The 21,255-nt window shown below is 47.2% G+C and overlaps 1 long non-coding RNA gene across 1 annotated transcript; it reads left to right on the top strand.

The window, feature by feature from the left end:
• The first annotated feature begins 10,678 nt into the window (after nucleotides 1–10,678).
• Nucleotides 10,679–20,532, top strand: LOC116970123. The gene is made up of 3 exons (XR_004411021.1): nucleotides 10,679–10,692; nucleotides 19,772–19,776; nucleotides 20,319–20,532. It is a non-coding gene; the product is annotated as an uncharacterized LOC116970123 (long non-coding RNA).
• Nucleotides 20,533–21,255: the final 723 nt, after the last annotated feature.

Raw genomic sequence — 21,255 nt, 5'->3', positions numbered from 1 at the left:
TCTCTTCCCCATTTCTCCCTCCTACTTCACTCTTCCCCTTGCCCTCTCTCCCCTCTTTCTCCTGTCTCTCTCTTTTTCTTTGCCCCCCTATCTATCTCTCTTTCCCCATTTCTCTCTTTCCCCCTCTCCCCTCTCTCTTTTACCACCCCTCTCTCTTCCCCTTCTATCTTCCATGCTCTCCTACCCTCTCCACCCCCTCTCTCACTCTCCTCCTCTCTCTCCCCTACCTCTCTCTCCCCTCTCTTCCCCCTCCCTCTTCTCTCTCTCCATTCACTCCCCCCCCCCGTCTCTCCCTGTCTCCTTCCCCTCTCTCTCTCCACCTCCCTTTGAGAGTCTGTCCCTTCGGCACAGAGACTCTCGCGGCATTCACTGTCCGGAGTGCTCCATGGCCAGAGCTGCAGCGAGCGACACGCCGGCCTCGGCAAACATTGGTTCTCCCATCCCTCCCGCAGCCCCGGCTCTCCAACACCAGCGGACCATGCAGTTTATCCGAGTTTTGAAATTTTCGTTGATCACAACATTTCTCACCACTGAGCGTGAGAAATTTCTGATGAGCGTGAGGGCGTGAGAGTTTGCTTGAGGGCGTGAGTCTCACGCTCAAAGCGTGAGAGTTGGCAGCCCTGATGAAAGTACGCGTTTCTTACATTAATAACATATACCGGAAGTTACGGATGTCCTCCAGATGGATTTGGCGGCTCCGTGCGTCAAGTCCTATGACCCAGTGACCTTACGTGCAACCCCTATTTTAACAACTCATGACTATTTCTCTCTCTTGGGCTGAGGGCGTCGATTAAAGTTTCACCTGATGGATTGGGTGAAAGAAGGGAAGAAACAGGTAGATAATCAGAGAGAAAACATGTAAAAGCGGTTGGTTCATTGAAATCAAATCCACTTACAATATTGTTGGTCAGTAGATTAATAAAACATATATATTTAGTACCCTGTTGTTGTTGTTGGGTAATTCACAGGACCAGTAACATTGATAAGAACCGAATAGAAAGATTGTGTTTATTCGAATGATGTGCTTGATGCTTCTAATACTCCAATTGAAATAAACCCAAATCGGTGTGGACAGAAAAGCTTGCTTTTAAACTCTGTCTGTGAATGTTCCTTTCTTTTTTTTTAATCTTTTGATTGTTTTAAAATAAAACATAAAAAAACAGCAAAAAGAATAATGATAAACATAACAATGATATTGATAATTAGGGATCAGGATTACATTAATAACAGGTATAACCTAATATGAGACCAGTGTCAAAATACACTATGAATATAGACTCCCGGTCTCTATGTAAATATAGTTCAATCTTTAAAAGGAAACTTATAAATGTAAAAAAAACACAAAGATAAAAAGACAAAAAGAAAAAGAAAAAAGGAAAAAACAAAACCCTCCTAAACTAAAGGAAAACAATTTATAATAATAAAATAAGAATAAAAATAAAATAAATAAATAAACAAAGCAAAGCAAAACCGAATCTGAACTGAGAATTTCAACAATTTATGTCTGTTTGTCGTCAAGTCCGTACCACACTAGAGGTAAAATAATGTTTATAACTGTTAAAGAGGGAGCAATTTATGTTGTATGAAAGTGCTCAATAAATTTCCCCCAAGTCTTATCAAATTTAACCAAGGGTTCAACAATGTCACTCCTGATTTTTTTTCTAAATTTAAATATGATATCGTTTCAGAATACCACTGGAGTGTAGTCGGAGGGTTGGAGTCTTTCCATTAAAATAGAATAGATCTTCTGGCGATTAATGTGGTAAAAGCAATCAACCGATGGGTGGAGCGGGACAAATGAATAGAATCTAACATTGGTAGCACAAAAATTGCAGTTATAGGTGGAGGTTGTAAATCTATACCTAATACTACAGAAATCGTATCAACAATGTCTTTCCAATATTTTTCCAAAAGAGGGCAGGACCAAACCATATGGGTCAGTGAGGCCACTTCAGAGTTACATCTGTCACAGGTAAGATTTATATGACCATAAAAACGAGCTAACTTATGTTTTTACATATCCAATCCAATCCAATCCAACTTTATTTGTTAAGCACTTTAAAACAGCCAATGTTGACCAAAGTGCTGTACAGAAGAATAAACAAGACATCATAAACAGACACCATAACAGCTCACATGAGGCGCAAAAATTACATATGAAATACAACAATAAATTAAAAGACATAAAACATGAGTAAAAATAATAGCCACGGAATAAAAGCAATCAAAAAATAAGAAATTAAATCAAGTAAATAAATAAAGTCGACATCTTACTGGGTATCAAAGGCCACGGAGAAGAGATGGGTTTTAAGAAGTGATTTAAAAACAGACAGAGAAGAGGCCAGTTTAATGTGGAGAGGCAGATCGTTCCATAATTTGGGTGCCGACACAGCAAAGGCACGGTCCCCTCTGAGCTTCAGCTTAGTTTTAGACCCACTCAGGAGCAGCTGATTATCTGTGAACACACCTTGAATTGTGAGCTCTGTGAACACACCTTGAATTGTATCAAAGCGTGTCTTGCACACATTGAAGAGGTATTAACTAATTGAAGAATACTCTCCCATTTCTCTATAAAGACATTTGGAGTTCTCTTTCCCAGCCATTGTTAATTTAATGAAATGTATCTATTTGTAATTTGAAAATCAACTCATAAATAGTCATTATTAATCCTTTTTGATAAGGGTTCAACTGTAAAAAATTCCAAAATTTCAGATTGATGTGGTAGCGGGAAAAATGGTAGAGTAGCCTTCAAAAAATGTCTAATCTGTAAATATCTAAAAAAAATGTGAATTAGGTAAGCTATTGCAGAGTTGTTCGAAAGACATAAAACAACCCTCCAAAAACAAATCAGGAAAAGCTACTAATCCCTTCCTCTAGCATAACAAAAATACTTGATCAGTACTAGATGGTTGGAAGAGAAAATTGGATAAAGTTGGACTCGCTAAGATAAACTCGTTTAGTCCAAAAAACTTACGAAATTGAAACATTATTCAGAACGTATGTCTTATTATTGGGTGAGTCATATTTTTTCAATCTCATAATTGTAAAAGGTAATGAGGCCCTTAGAATAGAAGCCAATGATAGTCCTTGTAAGGAACCACGTTCTAGGTTTATCCATCCTGGGCGTTGTGTATCTTCTAAATCTTTTGTCCAAAATGTTAAATAAGGAACACTGACTGCCCAATAGTAGAGTCTAAGGTTTGGCAGTGCCAAACCACCATCTTTTTTTGATTTATGGAAGTATTTTTTAACTAGTCTGGGATTTTTATTCAGCGATATATATGAAGACATTTTGGAGTCTATAATATCAAAGAAAGAATTGGCAATAAAAATTGGTATCATCTGAAATAAATACAGACATTTAGGTAAAATGAACATTTTAATAGCATTGATTCGGCCAATTAAAGATAAGGACATTGGTGACCATTTAGTAAACTGATGTTTAATATGGTCAATTAAAGGCATAAAATTAGCTTTAAATAAATCCTTGTGTTTCTTCGTGATCTTAATACGTAAATAAGTAAAATTTTTGGTAGTCAATCTAAATGGAAAATGTCCATAATTCAAAACAAGATTATTTAATGGAAAAAGCTCACTCTTACTAAGATTTAGCTTATAACCAGACAAACTACTACATTGATTAAATAATGCTACTATTGCCAGAATAGATTTCTCAGGGTGAGAAATACATAATAACAGATCATCTGCATAAAGAGATAGCTTATGTGTCTTATTCCCGCGGACAATACCAAAAATATTAGGGGATTCCCTAATAGCAGTGGCTAAAGTTTCCAAAGCAATATCAAATAGTAAAGCCCTGTCTAGTACCCCGAAAGAGCCTGAAAACAGGGGATCTCTGATTATTAGTAAATACAGAAGCCTAAGATATATCAGCTTGATCCAAGAGGTAAATACGTATTGAATAAGTATTCCCATCCTACTCTATCAAAGGCCTTCTCGGCATCACGTGAGATGACAGCATTCTGGGGTTTTATTGACGCTGTATGTACAATATTCATTCATCTCCTAACGTTAAAGTATTAGTAACGATTTTTAATAAAAACCTGTCTGATCTTCAGAGATAATCTGTGGTAAAATCTTCATTGAATTGAATGAAAAAATTGAGGAGCACACATTAAAGCCTTAATTTCCTTCCCAATGTATGGTGACTGTAACATATATAAATCTATTCTTATGATCCTGACAATGTATTATAAGACATTTTTTGGTACATGAGCAAGTTATTAGAAAGTCTTATTTTATAGATCTAGACTTAGCACAATAATAAAGGTAGACAAAAAATACTGGAGCATTTTTTTACTACCTTCCATATTCCATCATCTGCAGTTTCTTCTTAAACAATAATAAAGGTATCAATTTTTACACTGCTGTACATTTTTGGTTTTGTTCTTGTTGTAAGGCAGGCATGGTATTGTAAGCTCTTTTACATTTAAGATCAAGTCAAGTCAAGTCAAGAGAGTTTATTGTCATGTGTCCCAGATAGGACAATGAAATTCTTGCTTTGCTTCAGCACAACAGAATATAGTAGGCATGAATGCAGAATATATTCAGTAGGCATAAATTGACCTACTAGAGGAAAAATGCATCTTCAATATACATGTCTCTCCCCACCCCTGAAAACAATTGCAATTAAGTGGCATATCATCCATTCTGCAGTTATGTAGTTATAATCAGATTTGTTCTTATAAGTTAATTCTATATATTTTACGGTAATTTCAGATGTTGACAGTGGGTCCAGAATACTCGTTGATAAGATCTCCTATAGGGAATTACGGAGTACTTGTCAAAGAAATGCCGTCTTTGTTCTGAACACCCTGTATATCTCACACATAAAACAATAAATTATTTAAATCTTACCATAAATGACAGAAATAAAAAGTGTTATCCTTGTTTATGAAATTTGTTGTAGAACGATTTAAAAATGAGTGGATTGATGCAATATACTGCTATCCCACAAATGTTTAGTTATGAGATATTCACATTTAAAAACTCACTCAGAGCACGGGTGGCTGCGAGCGGCTGCCGGGCCCGGACAGCGGAACTGCAGCTAGACCCGGGGCTCGCAGGTAACCTGGGAACTGCAGCTAGTCCCGGAGGGTCCTGGACCCTATTCAAAAAAGGCTGCGGATCCCTGGACTAAACCAAACCCTCGATTCTGTCCCGCCATCATTTTCTCAAAATTTAACAACTCAAATGGTGGTGCGTCTACTTTACCGGAAAATACGGTAACTCATTTCCCTCAAATATATGTAGATTTCCCTCAAATATATGTTAAATTAAAAACTAAACTATGGTAGCAATGCAGTTTTCATGTCTAATGCTCGCACTTCTCCATCAATGTAGGTATGTATACACTATATTTCTTTACACTAAAATAGAATGAAAAAATATCTTGCCATGTGTTCATTTTTATTTATACATAATATTAGGATTTCAGAGAGGTTGAATGAAAGAAAAAAAAGTTCAACAAAATTGGGAGATCTAGAGAAACTAGAGAAACATACATATGTGTGTGTTATATATTTATATCAATATATATCACACATATATACGCATCATATATATATATGTGTGTGTGTTTATATATATATATATATAAGAAACTAGAGAAACATGTATGTGTTATATAATTATATACATCAACATCACATTAATATTTGTGTGTGTGTGTGTATCATATACAGTATAAACATAGGCAAATATATTGGCTTATGTTCCTTATATCTTATAGCAAAATATAAAGGCAAATATAATTGCCTTTATGGCTTATGTACATCATGAGTTGCGTTAAATCAAAGTTGCTTCTGATCCATGAGGAACTTTGAAATCTATTATCTCTATCTTGCCACTCACACAGAAACACACACATACCGTTCCCCCACAATACTGATTAAACAAAAGATCATAGAATTCATATGGTCCTTTCATTGCGCATTGTTGCTCATTTTATACGCAGTTTCCATTTTTAATATATTTTTTAAAAAGGAGCACCTTATTTATTATAAACAAAGATAATAATAGTCTAACAATGAAGGCTAAGAGAACAAGATAAACTGCAAAATCCAATGGACTGACGTGGATTAAACCAAAGATCTTAGAGCAGAGCAAGATAGGCCACTCCTGCGAAATACAATGGGCTGACGTGTAGTAGCTACGGAGGGGATCCCGGGCATGTTTCCCCGCCCATTTTACTAACCGGAGCCTACCTGACCCGACCCGACTCGCAGTGTAATCAATGTTGCGGGGCAACAGTTTGTGTGTGTGATATAGGGTTAGATTCATCATTCTGTCAGTTCATACTTCTTGTCAAGAATAAAATTTGACTCTGGTAATTGTCTTTTTTTAATGTTTTTTAAATCATTTCTTTTTAAATGGCTCACAAGCAGTGTTTGAGTTGATTTTGTAGTAACTGGAACCGACCCGACTCGCGGGGGAACAGTTTTTGTGTGTGATATAGGGTTAGATTCATAATTCTGTTAGTTCATAATTCTGTAAATTCTTGTTAAATAATAAAATGTTTATAAACACACATACATGAATGTGATATAAATGTATATAATCATATAACACACACAATTATATTTCTTCTGATCCAATGATGAACTTTATTTCAGACTAGACAAGGGACATTAAATAAGAAACATTGTAAACCTCCACACAACTTCACACACACTAGGCCTTATCCCCCCCCTCAACTATTCCCCCCCCCCCCCCCGCACTCCCTCGCCTGCCCCCACACTACAATGTCTCCCCCCCTCCTATGCCCCTCTCCCCGGGCAGCACACTGCGTCTACCCGCTGCCCCAGGCCCCACACTCCCTCTCCCCGGGCCCCACACCCCCTCTCCCCGGGCCCCACACCCCCTCTCCCCGGGCCCCACACTCCCTCTCCCCGATCCCCACACACACTCCCTCTCCCCGGGCCCCACACCCCCGCTCCCCGGGCCCCACACTCCCTCTCCCCGGGCCCCACACCCCCTCTCCCCGATCCCACACACACTCCCTCTCCCCGGGCCCCACACCCCCTCTCCCCGGGCCCCACACTCCCTCTCCCCGGGCCCCACACTCCCTCTCCCCGGGCCCCACACCCCCTCTCCCCGGGCCCCACACCCCCTCTCCCCGGGCCCCACACTCCCTCTCCCCGGGCCCCACACCCCCTCTCCCCGGCCCCACACCCCTCTCCCCGGGCCCCACACCCTCTCTCCCCGGGCCCCTCACACCCCCTCTCCCCGGCCCCACACTCCCTCTCCCCGGGCCCCACACCCCCTCTCCCCGGGCCCCACACCCCCTCTCCCCGGGCCCCACACCCCTCTCCCCGGGCCCACACCCCCCTCTCCCGGGCCCACACCCCCTCTCCCCGGCCCCACACCCCCTCTTCCCGGCTCCACACCCCCCTCTCCCCTGTCCCCACACTCCCTCTCCCCGGGCCCCACACCCCCTCTCTCCCGGGCCCCACACCCCCTCTCCCCGGGCCCCACACCCCCTCTCCCCGGGCCCCACACTCCCTCTCCCCGGGCCCCACACTCCCTCTCCCCGGTCCCCACACACACCCCCTCTCCCCGGGCCCCACACACACCCCCTCTCCCCGGGCCCTACACACCCTCTCCCCGGGCCCCACACACCCTCTCCCCGAGCCGCACACTCCGCCTCCCCGCTGCCCCGTGCCCCACACTCCCTCTCCCTGGGCCCCACACTCCCTCTCCCCGGGCCCCACACCCCCTCTCCCCGGCCCCACACCCCTCTCCCCGGGCCCCACACTCCCTCTCCCCGGGCCCCACACCCCCTCTCCCCGGGCCCCACACACCCTCTCCCCGGGCCCCACACTCCCTCTCCCCGAGCCGCACACTCCGCCTCCCCGCTGCCCCGTGCCCCACACCCCCTCTCCCCGGGCCCCACACCCCCTCTCCCCGGCATCCCCACCCCCTCTCCCCGGGCCCCACCCACACCCCCTCTCCCCGGGCCCCACACACACCCTCTCCCCGGGCCCTACACACACCCTCTCCCCGGTGCCCACACTCCCTCCCCTCTCCCCGGTCCCCACACCCCCTCTCCCCGGCCCCACACTCCCTCTCCCCTGCCCACACCTCCCTCTCCCCGTCCCCACCCCTCTCCCCGGTCCCCCGACCCCCTCTCCCCGGGCCCCACACCCCCTCTCCCCGGGCCCCACACTCCCTCTCCCCGGTCCCCACCCCCCTCTCCCCGGCCCCACACCCCCTCCTCCCCATGTCCCCACACTCCCTCTCCCCGGTCCCCCCCCACCCCTCTCCCCTTTCCCCCCCCCCCCCCCATCTCACCGCTTCCCCCCACCCCCTCTCCACCCTTCCCACACCCCCTCTCCCCGGTCTCCCCCCCCCTCTCTCCCCTTTCCCCCCCATCCCTCTCCCCGGCCCCCACCCCCCTCTCCCCGGGCCCCACACCCCCTCTCCCCGGGCCCCACACCCACACCCCCTCCCCCGGCCCCACACTCCCTCTCCCCGGGCCCCACACACACTCCCTCTCCCCGGGCCCCACACCCCCCCTCTCCCCGGGCCCCACACCCCTCTCCCCGGGCCCCTCACACCCCCTCTCCCCGGGCCCACACCCCCTCTCCCGGGCCCCCCACACTCCCCTCTCCCCGAGCGCACACTCCGCCTCCCCGCTGCCCCGTGCCCACACTCCCTCTCCCTGGGCCCCCACTCCCTCTCCCCCGGCCCCACACCCCCTCTCCCCTTTCCCCACACCCCCTTCTCCCCCTTACCCACACCCCTCTCCCCCCCGGGCCCCACCCCCCCTCTCGCCCTTTCCCCCCCCCCCTCTCCCCTGCCTCACACACCCTCCCTCTCCCTGGCCCACACTCCTCTTACCCCGGGCCCCAACCACCTCTCCCCGGGCCCCAACACCCCCTCTCCCCGGGCTCCACACCACCCCCTCTCCTCGGCCCACACACCCTCTCCCCCGGGCCCCACCTCCCTCTCCCCGTCCGCACACTCCGCCTCCCCCGCGCCCCGTGGCCCACACTCCCTCTCCCTGGCCCCACACTCCCCTCTCCCCGGTCCCACACCCCCTCTCCCCGGCCCACCCCCCTCTCTTCCCCGGTCCCACACCCCCTCTCCCCGGGCCCCCACCCCCCTCTCCCCGGCCCCACCCCTCTCCCCGGTCCCACACCCCCTCCTCCCCGGCCCCCCACCCCACCCTCTCCCCTTCCTCCCACCCCCTCTCCCCCTTCCCCACACTCCCTCTCCCCGGCCCCCACACCCCCTCTCCCCGGGCCCCACACCCCCTCTCCCCGGCCCCACACCCCTCCCCCATCCCCGGGCCCCCACACTCCCCCTCTCCCCCCCGGCCCCACACTCCCCTCTCCCCGGTCCCCCCCCCCCCTCTCCCCGGCCCCACACCCCCTCTCCCGGCTCCACACCCCCCTTCTCCCCCCTTTCTCCCCCCACACCCCATCCCTCCCCCACACTCCCTCTCCCGATCCTCACACCTTCGCTCCTCCCCCCTCTTCCCTCCTGTCCCTCCCCCCCTGCAGGACCCACACTCCCTCTCCTTTTCCCCACCCCTCCCTCTCCCCTTTCCCCCCCCCCCCTCCTCCCTTCCCCCCCCCCTCTCCCCTTTCCCACCCCCCTTTCTCCCCTTCCCCCCCGTCCCCTCACAGCCCCTCTGGTCCCCTTTCCCCCCCGACCCCTTCTGGCCTCCCCTTTCCCCCACTCCCTCTCCCCTTTCCCCCCCCTACCTCTCCCGTTCCCCCCACCGCCCTCATCCCCTTTCCCGCCCCCGCCCCCTCTCCCTGGCTTTCTCCCCCCCCCTCTCCCCTTTGCCCCACCCCCCCCTCAGATAAACCCCCTTTCCCCCCCACTGCCCGGTCTCCCCACTCCCCTCATCTCCAGCCAATCCTCCTCCCCTCTCCCCGTTTCCCCCCCCTCCCCTCTCCCTGGGCCCCACACTCCCTCTCCCCGGGCCCCACACCCCCTCTCCCCGGCCCCACACCCCCTCTCCCCGGCCCCACACCCCTCTCCCCGGGCCCCACACTCCCTCTCCCCGGGCCCCACACCCCCTCTCCCCGGGCCCCACACTCCCTCTCCCCGGGCCCCACACTCCCTCTCCCCGGCCCCACACCCCTCTCCCCGGGCCCCACACACCCTCTTCCCCGGGCCCACACTCCCTCTCCCCGAGCCGCACCCCCCCTCTCCCCGTGCCCCACACCCCCTCTCCCCGGGCCCCACACCCCCTCTCCCCGGGCCCCACACTCCCTCTCCCCGGGCCGCCCACCCCCTCTCCCTTACTGGCATGTAATATATTTGTGTATTTATGCTTGGAACTAAATGTTTTAGGTTCAGCTTTTTGTGCCATAAATCAGCAATTAGATGATGAAATTATATAAAGCACTAGACTAAGTGGGACCCGTCGGGTCCCAGCATCACACGGGAGGGCTGGACACCTAACACAATATTCCACCTCTCCACCAATTCCAATATTGCTGGCCGGTGGGGGGGGCTTTCTGTTGCGCTAGTATGAGTGTTGGGGGCCGAAGGGACCAAATGGATTTTTGGGCTGGCAGCACAGTCACTGAGGGCTGGCAGCTCAGTCACTGAGGCCTGGCAGTACAATCACTTGGACCTAGCAGGCTGGCGCTGAGAAACTGCCAGAAATTCTGCCCAAAACAGGTGAGACTGTAAGAGAGAAGGGGGAAGAGGGTGGACTGAATGGATTATTGGGCTGGCAGTTCAGTCAGTTACAGCTGGTGGGCTGGCAGTTCACTAACTCATGGCTCGTGGGCTGGCAGTGCAGTCACTCACGCCTGGTACGCTGGCAGTTCACTCACCCCCCCCCCCCCAGTCTGCTCCTTGCCATTCCCCTCCCACCCACACATTCAGTGCATCTCCAAACAATCTCCCCCCCCATGCACTCTTAGTGGCTCTCCCACAGAGCAGCCGTTCCTGCCTATTAGGTTCTATTGTGATGAAGAACACACAGCATTAAAAGTGCAAAAAGGTTTTATTAAAGTTTAAAATTTGAATGACTCTTAAAATATAAGAACAATTTAAATTTTAAAGATGAGATTTATTAAGTTTTTACTTGTTGTGTCTTGTTGCGTCTTGTTGTGTTCTGCTGCTCGCTGCCTCTTGATGACTAATTCCTGTTGATAAAAAGAGACAATTTTAATATAGAGAAAGCCAGCGGTCAAATTTTAAGAAGGAAAATCTGAGACTATCTCAGAAGTCATCATTCAACGAAGCACGCTATTAATGACAACATTCTTGGGCGATGTTCCATCCTTCAGGAAACCTTTGACATTTCCCTTCATATTTCTGTTGAGCTAGTATGTTGGGCCAAAGGTACTGGTTTCCAGAGGGCTAGTATGGAGTTTGTGGGCGGAATGGATTTTTGGGCTGGCAGCTCAGTCGCTGAGGGCTGGCAGCTCAGTCACTGAGGCCTGTAATGGCAGAGGGGGGGGGCACCAAAATGCTTGGTGTTGCTGAAGACATCTGGAAGAGTTCTGTCCACAACTTCAAAGCATTCTCTCCTAATCATTGGACATTCATCCCAAACAATGACTTTCACTTGCCTCGTGAAATGTGCCGTCTTCTCGATGTTGCACAGTTTATCCTCGGCCACTTGGATGGGTATCTTGAATCGAGAATGTGTAGTTGTTCCACCAGGCAGAAATGTAGCTGCTATCCTAGAGGATACTAATGCAATAGCCACATCACCTTGACCTCTAACATTTCCTGACAAGATGTTGAAAAAGCAGCCGAAAGACAATTTCAGTTGTAAATGAACACTGAAGATTTTGTGCAAAACATTTTTTTGAGGTGGGGGCTCTCAGGGTGGGGTAGGGGATGGTAAACATTGTGCAGCCAAGAGAGGGGCACAGCTTCAGATGGGGGTTCTCGTGAGCTGATGAGAAATGGGGGGGGGGGGCTCATGCAGGGGATGAGGGCGGCTTCAGTAGGGGGTGCATCCTATAGCCAGGCGGAAGTGTGGCATGTCAGTAGAGGAGAGGGGGCAGTGAGCGATTTACTCATGACCTGTGGACTCACTCACTGCCTTTGGATTAACTCATGTCCTTTAGACTGACTGACTCTCACGACTTGTGGACTGACTGATGCCCGACTTCTGGAGTCACGTCCGACTTTTGTAAACTGAAAACGGTAACATCTACATTGAGGAACAGCTTCTTCCTGACAGCCATCACGCCATTAAACTGAACAAATAAGCTCTGAACTACGAAATACTATATTATTTCACACACACACACACAAATATATATTCACACGCACTGACACACATATGCACACACACTCACTCACACACATATATTCATACACACACATTTCCTGACATGTTGAAAAAACAGCCTAAAGACAATTTCAGTTGTTAATGAACACTGAAGAATTTGTGCAAAACATTGTTTTGAGGTGGGGGCTGTCAGGGTGGGGTGGGGGGTGGTAAACATCGTGCAGCCAAGGGAGGGGCACAGCTTCAGGCGGGGGTTCTCGTGAGCTGATGAGAAATGGGGGGGGGGGCTCATGCAGGGGAAGAGGGCGGCTTCAGTAGGGGGTGCATCCTATAGCCAGGCGGTGGACAGCATCTTGAGGTGGGGGATGTCAGTGGAGGAGAAGGGACAGTGAGCGATTTACTCATGACCTGTGGACTCACTCAGTGCCTTGGGATTAACTCATGGCCTTTAGACTGACTGACTCTCACGGTTTGTGGACTGACTGATGCCCGACTTCTGGAATCACGTCCGACTTTTGTAAACTGAAAATGATAACATCTACAATGAGGAACAGCTTCTTCCTTACAGCCATCACGCTATTAAACTTAACAAATACGCTCTGAACTACGAAATACTATATTATTTCACACACACACACACACACACACATTCACACACTCATATCCAAGCGCACATATTCACACACACACATGCACACATATTCACACACATATTCACACGCACAAACATTCACACACACACACACATTTTCATACACATATTCACACACACACAGACTCATTCACGCACACACAAACTCAATGACACACACATTCACACAAAGACCCACACACACATAGACTCATACACACACACACGGACTCACTCACTCACTCACACACACACGCACACACAGACTCAATCACACACACATACACAGACTCATCCCCCACCTCAAGACGCTGCCCTATGGGTGGTAAATGTCGTGCAGCTAAGGGCAGCTTCAGGCGGGGGTTGTCGTGAACTGATGAGAAGGGGGTGGGGTGTCCTCATGCAGGGGATGTGGACGGCTTCAGTGGGGGTGCGTCCTATGGCATGGCAGAGGGCAGCGTCTTCAGGTGGGGGATGTCAGTGGAGGAGGGGGGCAGTGAGCGATTTACTCATGACCTGTGGACTCATTCACTGCCTTGGGATTAACTCATGGCCTTTGGAATGACTCTCACAGCTTGTGGACTGACTGATGCCTGACTTCTGGAGTCACGTCTGACTTTTGTAAACTGAAAACTGTAACTGTGTACATTGAGGAACAGCTTCTTCCTGACAGCCATCATGCTATTAAACATAACAAATACGCTCTGAACTACGAAATACTATATTATTTCACACACACACATATATATTCACATGCACTCACACACATATGCACACACACTCACACACACACTCATATTCACACACACACACACACACACACACACACACTCATAGTCACACACACACACACACATATATAATCATGCATACGTACACACACATATTCACACACACACACATACATACATAAGCACATATTCACACACACATACACACGCACACATATTCACAGACACACACGTATTCACACGCACTCTCATACACACAAAGACCCACACACACAGACTCATAGACACACACACATACACGGACTCACTCACTCACACACTCGCACACACAGACTCAATCACACACACATATATATTCACACACACACACACACACATATATATTCACACACCCACACATATATATTCACACACCCACACATATATATATATTCACACACACATGAAAAAGCTACTTACTTAACTACTAAACCAGGTTCGCTTCTCAATAAACAGACACCACACAAACTGTTTGGTAGACCAGTTCACAACTTTACTTATTATCGGCCGATGGAAGGGAGGGAGAACTCCAGTCAAGTGACCATTACAGACACTTGACCGTCCTCCGTTCACCTCACTGAACAACAGAATTACATTGCCTTAAATAGGGTTTTTTTGTCCCCTTAGCACATTTCACAGACATTAGTCATGGTCAGAGGTACAGGAAAAGGTTTCCACAGAATGCATCACATCAAAGGTCTTTTGTTTACATAGTACATACAAGATAACATTGGCCATTTGGTTTACGACATTTTATCTTCACAGAGATCACCCTAGCTCTTTCTCGCTGCTTCCTCTCTGTCATTTGGTCCTTCATAAACATAGGCCATTTGGTTTATGGCATCTTACTTCAAAGATGTGACTAGCTCTTTCTCTCTGCTTGTCCCTTGGGAGCCAATGTTATGGTGTTTATTATCCCACACGCTGCAACCTGAGGCAAGCCTAATTTGACACTAAATATAAGCTATAAGCTAGCCCAGAAACCTATTTAATATCTTCTTATATTTTTAACTAAAATTCAGCTTCATCATTCCATCCTTTTATCAAAATTTTGATAACAACTACAGTCCTTGCTGAGTACATACGAAAGACCATAACATCTCATCAGACAAATTAATAGTACACTAGTAACACAATCATTTCATAGTGGACAATCGTTCCACAAGTCCCTCCAAACATTTTAAATGGCCACCAACCTCCCCCGGACGTGACACTAAGATACTACCATAGGACAGGAAAAGGATCATTAAAATTGCTCAGCCTTTATTCGGCTTCGCTTGGAATTCCCCGTGTGCTGGTGTAACTGGTTCATGCTTCTCTTGTGTGGCACTGCATTTGCAACATAACAATGCCTGTCACAAATATACTGTTTCCTAAAAATACACCAGTGCCTTGGTTGTGGCAAAAACAGGTCGATTTAACTGGCCTTTGCAGACCTCTTACTGTCTGTAGTCAGGGTATCTTTGCTGCGCTTGTCATGTTTAACTTCAATCTTGTTTAAAAGGAGGTGTGTACCATCCTTTAATTGTGGGTTAGTCTGCAAGCTTGCCAGCCTGAAGAAAGTTCAGTCCATGTGGGCTGGGCCACCCCAGAATAAAGGGAGTATCAATAGCCCATCGTCCTTGTTTCCACAAACTGTTCACAGTCAATCAAATGTATCCAGCGACGATGTTCTTCAATCTTTACAGCAGTTCATGTTGTTAGAAACACTTGGTTGTTCTTTTCAATACAGTCTCAATTTTTTTCTTGTCCCAGCACCATCATCGTATAGCTTTTATGGCCTTGGTCACTGGTTTCCAGCAAAAACTCCTCCAACCTGGGAATGTAGATCTGGCAAGACATGGGTTAATTGCCGACCATACATAATTAGTTAATTGCCCAGGGCCTGTAGGTGGCTTCCCCCCCCCCACTCTCCAGGGGGTGGACACCCGCAGCTTTTCCTGTATCAATAAAAAGTTGTAAATCTTGTTCCCAGCTGAGTTTCTCCAGCACTTTTGTCTTCCTTTGATCCTTCAGTATCTCAGTTCCTTCTTAACACTTCCCTGTGAACTTATTCTTTAATCCAATTATATCCGAAGAGGCTCTCCCCACCTAAATATTCAATTCTCCAAATATGTTCTCTTCCCCAATCTACTTCCCTCAAACCCCCTTTTGTAAGTCATAAGACAATTTTTCATCTACCTAATTTCCCTCACACAGCACATGCTTCAACATCTTTTTGTTTGCTTGAAAACAGTAATCTTGCTTCATTTGCATTTTAAAAGACAACCTCTGTTATCATATCAAAACAATCTTTCCCACTCAGAATCAGTAATCAATAATACATTTTCTTTTTCTCTGTAATTTTGACATTTCCAATCTCATTTAACACTTTAATCGGGAAGAGTCTTTTAAAAAAAAACTTGGTTCAAAAGACTTATAATCAACCAACACATCTTATCATTCGAGTATAGCTCCGCCCCCCATTCATGCCTGTTTCTTAACGGAGCACACCATAAACTGTCCATTTGCATTTTAAAGGACAAACTTCTTAAAGTGACACACAACTTTGCTTTACAATCAGCACATATACAAAAACATTGTTTTACCAGCAGTATATAATTTCATCTTCAAAGACGTCTCTTTGTAATTTACTTTCCCTTTTTCTGACAAGACTTCTGTTTACCAAAATCCTGGTTACCTAACCCTAATTGGACATTGATCCAGATCATGATTAGTCAGACTCCCCTTGACTTTTCAGTCTCCCTAGCTCTTTCCTCATTTATCCATCAAATTTACCTTCATCCCCAATTTTTTTTATAACATAGTTGCCTGTCAGAAAAAGGATTTACCTCCGGGGTAATTTTGTTTTGCAATCCCCATTGACTCTTTCCACCATCCCAGATGCCTGTGGGTGGTGTACACAGTGAATTGCTGTTGAATATTACAATGTGCACATATTTCCTTATTAATAGTGGCAATAAAATGGGGACCATTGTCCGAGCTTATGACATTAGGTAGGCCAAACCTGGGAATAACTTCTCTTAACAACAATGTTACCATAGTTTCAGCAGTATTATTAGTGGTTGGTAGAGCTTCACTCCACCTGCTAAATAAATCTAAAATCACTAAGCAATATTTATAACACTGGGCCCTTGGCATTTCAATAAAATCAATCTGTATGCATTCAAACGATCGTGATGGCATTGGCGTCACCCCTGAGGGTATCTTAAAATGGTTTGCCTGGATTGCTTTGTTGGCAAATTTTACATTCATAGGCCTGCCACCACATTTCCTTTGTTATCTTATCATTCCCTCCTTACCAGCATGGGTAAGACGGGTAAAAATGTAGTGTACACCAACTTGTCCAAGCGGGGTGTGCTGAATCAATGGCACAGCCCTCCTGTTTCCATAGTTATTATTATATATGAGAGGCGTCCCTCTGTAATGTACATACCTCCTTCATGTTTGGCAGGACCGTTCTATTTGCTAGCATCTGTTTACGTGCTGTCACTACGCATTTGGATGTACAGGCTGCATGTTTGGATACACTATCAGCAACTCATTGTCCTTTGCTATAGGGTCCCCAGCACCAGTGTGTGCAGTACATTTAACAATGACCAGCTGTTCTGGTAGCATCAATGCGTTAAACAAATTACGCACAGAAAGGCATTCCCGTGCTCCCAATCCTGGGGAGCTTTGTAAGGTCAGAACTTCAAGGTATAGGGATGTTACTGACGGAACTGTCCCAGGTAAAGGTGCCATTGCTACTGGTAGGGCATAGGGAGGTGGACATCTCTCAAGATTATCTAACTCCTCATCTTCATTACCAAATAGGGTCGTCGTGCCAGACATGAAGTCTCCTCCAGAGGATTTACCAGTACTGGGTTTATTTTTTTACTAACCATCACCTGTTTCTCACCTCCTGTCTGTCTTTTAATTATTTCCTCTTGTTCCTCTGCCCACTGGCATTCTAGTTGCAATACGTTCCATCCTTTCCGAGTCCTATCCTTGTTTCTTAACTCTATCCCCTTCTTACATACAGCATCCATCCAACTTCAAACTCTATACTCTCCTCATGCTTCTTCACTGCGTCTGCGTCCCATGTTTTAATTCCTTTCTTCCATTTCTTTCCTGCCTTCCTTTCCCATATAAATGTCTCTACATTCCATGTTCCCCCTACTGGCCAGGCTTCATCCCCCAACCGTTTGGTCAACTTGTAACTTAACATTCTAAATATCTTATTATACTTAGGATTCAAATAACACATATGTTGGACTGTTATCCAGAGCATTCCCCATAGATAGATAGAAAGAGAGAGAAAACAGACTTCTTAATTCCGAATCGTTCCAAATATATCAACCAGGCCGACTCGCTACTCGAGACCCCAGTTTCTCAATTTGGCTGACTTTTTAACTCTTTAATATACGACCCAAGTGTCTCAACGAAGCAGACCCACTAACCGGGACCCCTGTTTCTCAACCTGGCAGACTTCTTAAATCTTTAATACACAACGCCACTTATTTCTGAATCCGACATCTCTTCAGATGTCTCAATAAGCCAGACGCACACCTCAACCCCCATTCAACCCGACAAATCACGGATGTCTTAACGAGGCCGATGAGCCCTTAGTAGAGATAGAGAAAAAGAGAAAACAAAGAGAGATAGAAAGAGAAACCGCTCAAGTCCTTCTTAAAAATACACAAGCCCTTCTTAAAAATACATGCACAATTCTGTCTTAAAAATACATACACAATCCCTTCTTAAAAAAAACATATAAAGCCCAACTGGTCTTACCTTTGTCTGTTTCTAAGAACCTCGGCAGGGAACCAATTCAATGTCTGATGAAGGATCAGAGATGTTCCCGGGAGTTTCTAGGGAGTCGGTCTTACAAGGGGGCCGATAGAGCTCAGTTATCTCCCTTCCAATCCCGGCAACCTCTGCAACCTCTTGCACAGTCAGTTGTTGATGTGGTCCCAGCGAGGCCTGCCAAAAAAACGCCAATGAAAAAACTACTTACTTAACTACTAAACCAGGTTCGCTTCTCAATAAACAGACACCACACAAACTGTTTGGTAGACCAGTTCACAACTTTACTTATTATCGGCCGATGGAAGGGAGGGAGAACTCCAGTCAAGTGACCATTACAGACACTTGACCGTCCTCCGTTCACCTCACTGAACAACAGAATTACATTGCCTTAAATATGGGTTTTTTGTCCCCTTAGCACATTTCACAGACATTAGTCATGGTCAGAGATACAGGAAAAGGTTTCCACAGAATGCATCACATCAAAGGTTTTTTGTTTACATAGTACATACAAGATAACATTGGCCATTTGGTTTACGACATTTTATCTTCACAGAGATCACCCTAGCTCTTTCTCGTTGCTTCCTCTCTGTCATTTGGTCCTTCATAAACATAGGCCATTTGGTTTATGGCATCTTACTTCAAAGATGTGACTAGCTCTTTCTCTCTGCTTGTCCCTTGGGAGCCAATGTTATGGTGTTTATTATCCCACACGCTGCAACCTGAGGCAAGCCTAATTTGACACTAAATATAAGCTATAAGCTAGCACAGAAACCTATTTAATATCTTCTTATATTTTTAACTAAAATTCAGCTTCATCACACACACATATATATTCACACACGCACATATATATATATATATTCACATACGTTGTACAGGGCCCTAGTGAGACCACACCTGGAGTATTGTGTGCAATTTTGGTCCCCTAAAATGAGGAAGGACATTCTTGCTATTGAGGGAGTGCAGCGTAGGTTTACAATGTTAATTCTCGGGATGGCGGGACTGTCATGCTGAGAGGATGGAGCAGCTGGGCTTGTACACTCGGATGTTTAGAAGGATGAGAGGAGATCTCATTGAAACATATAAGATTGTTAAGGGCTTGGACACGCTAGAGGCAGGAAACATGTTCCTGATGTTGGGGGAGTCCAGCACCAGGGGCCACACACACAGTTTAAGAATAAGGAGTCGGCCGTTTAGAACGGAGACGAGGAAACACTTTTTCTCACAGAGAGTGGTGAGTCTGTGGAATTCTCTGTCACAGAGGGCGGTGGAGGCCGGTTCTCTGGATGTTTTCAAGAGAGAGTTAGATTAGTTAGAGAGGGCTCTTAAAGATGGGCTGAGGAGTTGTTCGTTGTCCCGCCTCCTGTCGTTGCTCATTGGAGGAGTTGGAGGGAGACGGACAGACGGCCCGGCCAATGGGCGGAGGTTTAGAGGGACATCTGGAGCAAATATACTTAGATCTATAGGAACTCAGCGGGTGCAGCATCATAGATGCTGCTGCACCCGCTGAGTTCCTCCAGCAATTTTGTGTACCTTCGATATTCCAGCATCTGCAGTTCCCTTTTGAATACTTAGATCTATAATCTTTGCTCCAGATGTCCCTTTTACCCTCCGCCCATTGGCCGGGCCGTCTGTCCGTCTCCCTCCTCCTCCTCCAATGAGCAACGACAGGAGGCGGGACAACCTCCAGCTCCTTCGTTCATTGGCCGGGACCGCCGTCGGTCGCCGCCTCCTCCTCAGCGCGGTCGGGGGGCGGGACCTGGCGACGGTTGGTGCCCGGAGCGGTCGCCGCCGCCGCCGCCGCCATCAGCAAAGATTTTATAGCTTCTTCCTTCCTTCCTTCCGCCTTCCCGCCTTCCCGCCCATTGGGCTGGGGGAGCGGGAAGAGGGGAGTGGAGGGTCGGGTCTCCACTGTCCAGGCCGCTGTGGGGAGCGGGGCCACCGCGGTGTGTGAGCGGGCGAGCGGGCGGGGAGACTCAGGGCCGCTGTGGGGAGCGAGGACAGCAGATTGACGTCCGTCCATCCGTCCATCGGTGAGTATTTTGTCCGCCGCTCCCCAGTGGACACCGGCTCTAATCTTGGGGAGAGACTTGGGTTAAATTCCCCATTTAATGTGATTTGTTCTTGTCTTGTCTGCAACATATTGAATTTATTGTTGTGAGTAAATGTGTCCCAGTGATAGTTTGAAGCAGGAAAGTCATGTTGATCAACAGCTGCTGCTGTGTTTTGTCATTGGATGTGTTTGTGTAGATGCTGCAAATCACACAGACTTGTATAAAGTTGGAACTAACAGTTGATGTGGTGAAAGCGCTGAGCAGTCTGGTGGAGTCAAAGCAAATGTCGGAGTTTGTATTACAGTTACTAAATGGCTGAATGTTCAGGGAACTATTTCATAATGAAACCGTCAGCTTGTTGTTATTGTTCAAGAAGGAGCTGCAGATGCTGGAAGATCGAAGGTACACAAAATGCAGGAGAAACTCAGCGGGTGCAGCAGCATCTATGGAGCGAAGGAAATAGGCGACGTTTCGGGCCGAAACCCTTCTTCAGATAGCTTGTTGTTATTTCCGGTTTCAGTTATTTGTGGTGGGCAAATTCCTCCATTGTCAGAGTAAAGTCTTTTCCCAGCTTTCTGTAAGGAGAGTGCACATTATTATCATCCTCTGGTCATAGTGTGATCCCAGGAGAAGGAGCAGCAGAATGATAGTAAGAGGAACGTTAAGGATTTATGATTTGCAACACAGAATGCGTTTTGTGCAATAATGAAATGACAACAAACCAGTTGGGACTATCGGGAATGTGAATGGAAGTATGACATTTTCACAAAT

The sequence above is a fragment of the Amblyraja radiata genome, unplaced genomic scaffold, assembly GCF_010909765.2.
Source record: "Amblyraja radiata isolate CabotCenter1 unplaced genomic scaffold, sAmbRad1.1.pri scaffold_543_ctg1, whole genome shotgun sequence".
Taxonomy (NCBI): domain Eukaryota; kingdom Metazoa; phylum Chordata; class Chondrichthyes; order Rajiformes; family Rajidae; genus Amblyraja; species Amblyraja radiata.
This window is presented reverse-complemented; position numbering and strand designations above follow the sequence as displayed.